The sequence below is a fragment of the Natator depressus genome, chromosome 6 (assembly GCF_965152275.1).
Source record: "Natator depressus isolate rNatDep1 chromosome 6, rNatDep2.hap1, whole genome shotgun sequence".
Classification (NCBI taxonomy): Eukaryota; Metazoa; Chordata; order Testudines; family Cheloniidae; genus Natator; species Natator depressus.
Genome location: NC_134239.1, coordinates 1,943,101 through 1,948,847, shown reverse-complemented (window position 1 = coordinate 1,948,847; position 5,747 = coordinate 1,943,101). Strand labels below are relative to the sequence as shown.

The 5,747-nt window shown below is 49.9% G+C and overlaps 1 pseudogene; it reads right to left on the bottom strand.

Moving 5' to 3' along the window:
* Nucleotides 1–2,485: 2,485 nt before the first annotated feature.
* Nucleotides 2,486–4,119, bottom strand: LOC141988687 (uncharacterized; annotated as a pseudogene).
* Nucleotides 4,120–5,747: the final 1,628 nt, after the last annotated feature.

The following is a 5,747-nucleotide window of genomic DNA, read 5'->3' as shown; positions in this document are numbered from 1 at the left end:
TTCCACCGTACCGAGGCTAGTGTTGACTTCCAGAGTGTTGCACTGTGGGTGGCTATCCTACAGTTCCCGCAGTCTCCGCTGCCCATTGGAATTCTGGGTTGAGATCCCAATGCCTGATGGGGCAAAAAACATTGTTGCGGGTGGTTCTGGGTACATGTCGTCAGGCCCTCCTTCCCGCCCTCCCTCCGTGAAAGCAATGAAAGACAATAGTTTTGTGCCTTTTTTCATGAGTTACCTGTGCAGATGCCATACCACGGCAAGCATGCAGCCCGCTCAGCTCACGGTCACCGTATGTCTCCTGGGTGCTGGCAGACGCGGGACTGCATTGCTACACAGCAGCAGCAACCCATTGCCTTGTGGCAGCAGACGGTACAATAGGACTGGTAGCCGTCATCGTCATGTCCGAGGTGCTCCTGACCATGTCGGCCAGGAGCGCCTGGGCAGACATGGGTGCAGGGACTACATTAGAAGTGACTCAACCAGGTCACTCTCTTTAGTCCTGTAGCCAGTCCTATTCCACCATCTTTTGGTGAGCAGGCAAGCAATATGGATGGCTTGCAGTCCTATTGTACCATCTTTTGCCCGGCAGGCAGGAGATGAGGATGGCTAGCAGTCCTATTGTACCATCTTGTGCCGAGCAGCCAAGAGGTGTGGATGGCTTGCAGTCCTTCTGCACCGTCTGCTGCCATCCAAAGATGTAAAAGATAGATGGAGTGGATCAAAACAAGAAATAGACCAGATTTGTTTTGTACTCATTTGCTCCTTCCATCCCTCCCTGAAGTCCTTCCTGAAATACTCCCTGATGTAAAGCCACCCGCTTTGTTGATTTTAATTCCCTGTAAGCCAACCCTGTAAGCCATGTTGTCAGTCGCCCCTCCCTCCGTCAGAGCAATGGCAGACAATCGTTCCGCGCCTTTTTTCTGTGCGGATGCCATACCACGGCAAGCATGGAGCCTGCTCAGCTCACTTTGGCAATTAGGAGCACATTAAACACCACACGCATTATCCAGCAGTATATGCAGCACCAGAACCTGGCAGAGCGATACCGGGCAAGGAGGCGACGTCAGTGCGGTTGCGTGAGTGATGAGGACATGGACACAGACTTCTCTCAAAGCACGGGCCCTGACAATGTGGACATCATGGTGCTAATGGGGCAGGTTCATGCCATGGAATGCCGATTCTGGGCCCGGGAAACAAGCACAGACTGGTGGGACTGCATAGTGTTGCAGGTCTGGGACAATTCCCAGTGGCTGGAAAACTTTCGCATGCGTAAGGGCACTTTCATGGAACTTTGTGACTTGCTTTCCCCTGCCCTGAAGCGCATGAATACCAAGATGAGAGCAGCCCTCACAGTTGAGAAGCGAGTGGCAATAGCCCTGTGGAAGCTTGCAACGCCAGACAGCTACCGGTCAGTCGGGAATCAATTTGGAGTGGGCAAATCTACTATGGGGGCTGCTGTGATGCAAGTAGCCCACGAAACAAAGATCTGCTGATATCAAGGGTAGTGACTCTGGGAAATATGCAGGTCATAGTGGATGGCTTTGCTGCAATGGGATTCCCTAACTGTGGTGGGGCCATAGACGGAACCCATATCCCTATCTTGGCACCGGAGCACCAAGCCGGCGAGTACATAAACAGCAAGGGGTACTTTTCAATAATGCATGCAAGCTCTGGTGGATCACAAGGGACGTTTCACCAACATCAACATGGGATGGTCGGGAAAGGTACATGACGCTCGCATTTTCAGGAACTCTGGTCTGTTTCAAAAGCTGCAGGAAGGGACTTTCTTCTCAGACCAGAAAGTAACCATTGGGGATGTTGAAATCCCTACAGTTCTCCTTGGGGACCCAGCCTACCCCTTAATGCCATGGCTCATGAAGCCGTACACAGGCAGCCTGGACAGTAGTCAGGAGCTGTTCAACTACAGGCTGAGCAAGTGCAGAATGGTGGTAGAATGTGCATTTGGACGTTTAAAAGCGCGCTGGTGCAGTTTACTGACTCGCTTAGACCTCAGCAAAACCAATATTCCCACTGTTATTACTGCTTGCTGTGCACTCCACAATATCTGTGAGAGTAAGGGGGAGATGTTTATGGCAGGGTGGGAGGTTGAGGCAAATCGCCTGGTTGTTGGTTTAGCAGAGCCAGACACCAGGGCGGTTAGAAGAGCACAGGAGGGCGCGGTGCGCATCAGAGAAGCTTTGAAAACCAGTTTCATGACTGGACAGGCTACAGTGTGAAAGTTCTGTTTGTCTCTCCTTCATGAAACCCCCCGCCCCTTGATTCACTCTTCTTCCCTTTAAGGTAACCACCCTCCCCTTCTCCCTTCGATCACCACTTGCAGAGGCAATAAAGTCATTGTTGCTTTCCATTCATATATTTTTTATTCATTCATCACACAAATAGGGGGATAACTACAAAGGTAGCCCAGGAGGGGTGGTGGAGGAGGGAAGGACAAGGTCACACAGCACTTTAAAAGTTTACAACTTTAAAACTTATTGAATGCCAGCCTTCTGTTGCTTGGGCAATCCTCTGTGGTGGAGTGGCTGGTTGTCTGGAGGCCCCCCCACCGCGTTCTTGGGCATCTGGGTGAGGAGGCTATGGAACTTGGGGAGGATGGTGGTTGGTTAGACAGGGGCTGTAGCCGCGGTCCGTGCTCCAGCTGCCTTTGCTGCACCTCAACCATAAGCTGGAGCATGTTGGTTTGATCCTCCAGCAGCCTCAGCATTGAATCCTGCCTCCTCTCATCACGCTGCCACCACATTTGAGCTTCAGCTCTGTCTTCAGCCCACCACTTACTCTCTTCAGCCCGCCACCTCTCCTTCCGGTCATTTTGTGCTTTCCTGCACTCTGACATTATTTGCCTCCAAGCATTCGTCTGTGTTCTGTCAGTGTGGGAGGACAGCATGAGCTCAGAGAACATTTCATCACGAGTGTGTTTTTTTCTCTTTCTAATCTTCACTAGCCTCTGGGAATGAGAAGATCCTGTGATCATTGAAACACATGCAGCTGGTGGAGAAAAAAAAGGGACAGTGGTATTTAAAAAGACACATTTGGTAGAACAATGGGTACACTCTTTCACGGTAAACCTTGCTGTTAACATTACATACATAGCACATGTGCTTTTGTTACAAGGTCGGATTTTTCCTCCCTCCTCCCCCCTCCCCATGGCTAACAGCGGGGAACATTTCTGTTCAGGCACAGGCAAAGAGCCCAGCAGGAACACTCACCTCTGAGTGTTCCCTGAAGAAAAGCACCCTATTTCAACCAGGTGACCATGAATGATATCACTCTCCTGAGGATAACACAGAGAGATAAAGAACGGATGTTGTTTGAACCTCAGCAAACAAACACTGCAATGCTTTGTTGTACAATGATTCCTGAGTATGTGCTACTGGCCTGGAGTGGTAAAGTGTCCTATCATGGCGGATGGAATAAGGCTGCCCTCCCCAGAAACCTTTTGCAAAGGCTTTGGGAGTACATCCAGGAGAGCTGCAAATGCCAGGGCAAATTAATCATTACACATGCTTGCTTTTAAACCATGTATAGTATTTTAAAAGGTACACTCACCGGAGGTCCCTTCTCCACCTGCTGGGTTCAGGAGGCAGCCTTGGGTGGGTTGGGGGGGTACTGGCTCCAGGTCCAGGGTGAGAAACAGTTCCTGGCTGTGGGGAAAACCGGTTTCTCCTCTTGCTTGCTGTGAGCTATCTACAACCTCCTCCTCCTCATCTTCCTCATTCCCAAAACCTTCTTCCATGTTGCCTCCATCTCCATTGAAGGAGTCAAACAACACGGCTGGGGTAGTGGTGGCTGAACCCTCTAAAATGGCATGCAGCTCATCATAGAAGCGGCAAGTTTGAGGCTCTGACTGGAGCGGCTGTTCGCCTCTCTGGTTTTCTGGTAGGCTTGCCTCAGCTCCTTAAGTTTCATGCAGCACTGCTTCAGGTCCCTGTTATGGCCTCTGTCCTTCATGCCCTGGGAGATTTTGACAAATGTTTTGGCATTTCGAAAACTGGAACGGAGTTCTGATAGCATGGATTCCTCTCCCCATACAACGATCAGATCCCGTACCTCCCGTTCAGTCCATGCTGGAGCTCTTTTGCGATTCTGGGACTCCATCATGCTCACCTCTGCTGATGAGCTCTGCATAGTCACCTGCAGCTTGTCACCCTGGCCAAACAGGAAATTGAAATTCAAAAGTTTGCGGGCCTTTTCCTGTCTACCTGGCCAGTGCATCTGAGTTGATAGTGCTGTCCAGAGCAGTCACAATGGAGCACTCTGGGATAGCTCCCGGAGGCCAATACCGTCGAATTGTGGCCACAGTACCCCAAATTCGACCCGGCAAGGCCAATTTAAGCGCTAATCCACTTGTCAGGGGTGGAGTAAGGAAATCGATTTTAAGAGTCCTTTAAGTCGAAAAAAAGGGCTTTATAGTGTGGACAGGTGCAGGTTTACACTGATTTAACGCTGCTAAATTTGACCTAAACTCCTAGTGTAGACCAGGGCTGAGATGCAGTTTTTCAGTTTAGAAGTGAATTAAGGTAAACCGAATTAAGGCTACTTGTCTTCCAAAGGAAAGTGGCCAGAGATTTGCACCTCTGATGCCAGTTTACTGCAGGTACCTACCACATTTGTAAATGGTTGTTCCAGGGCACAAATTGGACTATTGGAAAAAGGCAAATATCGTGCTCATCTTTAAAAAAGGGAAGAAGGAGAATCTGGGGAACTACAGGCCAGTCATCCTCACCTCTGTCCCTGGAAAAATCATGAGGTAGGTCCTCAAGGAATCCATTTTGAAGCACTTGGAGGAGAGGAAAGTGATCAGGAACAGTCAGCATGGATTCACCCAGGGCAAGTCATGCCTGACCAACCTGATTGCCTTCAACGACAAGAGAACTGGCTCTGTGGATATGGGGAAAGCGGTGGACTTGATATATCTTGACTTTAGAAAGCTTTTGATACGGTCTCCCACAATATTCTTACCAGCAAGTTAAAGAAGTATGGATTGGATCAATGGACTATAAGGTGGATAGAAAACTGGCTAGATTGTCAGGCTCAAGGGGTAGTCATCAACAGCTCCATGTCTAGTTGGCAGCCAGTATCAAGCGGAGTGTCTCAGGGCTTGTTCCTGGGGCCGGTTTTGTTTAACATCTTTATTAATGATCGGGATGATGGGATGGATTGTACCCTCAGCAAGTTCCCAGATGACACTAAGCTGGGGGGAGAGGTAGATACGCTGGAGAGTCGGGATAGGATCCAGAGGGACCTAGACAAATTGGAGGATTGGGCCAAAAGAAACCTGATGAGGTTCAACAAGGACAAGTGCAGAGTCCTGCACTTAGGATGGAAGAATCCCATGCACCGCTACAGCCTGGGGACCAAACGGCTCGGCAGCAGTTCTGCAGAAAAGGACCTGGGGATTACCATGGACGAGAAGCTGGCTATGAGTCAGCAGTGTGCCCTTGTTGCCAAGAAGGCTAAGAGCATATTGGGCTGTATTAGTAGGAGCACTGCCAGCAGATCGAAGGAAGTGATTGTTCCCCTCTATTCAGCACTGGTGAGGCCACATCTGGAGTATTGCATCCAGTTTTGGGCCCCCCACTAGAGAAGAGATGTGGACAAATTGGAGAGAGTCCAGCAGAGGGCAACGAAAATGATTCGGGGGCTGGGGCACATGACTTACGAGGAGAGGCTGAGGGAACTGGGGTTATTTAGTCTGCAGAAGAGAAGAGTGAGGGGGGATTTGATAG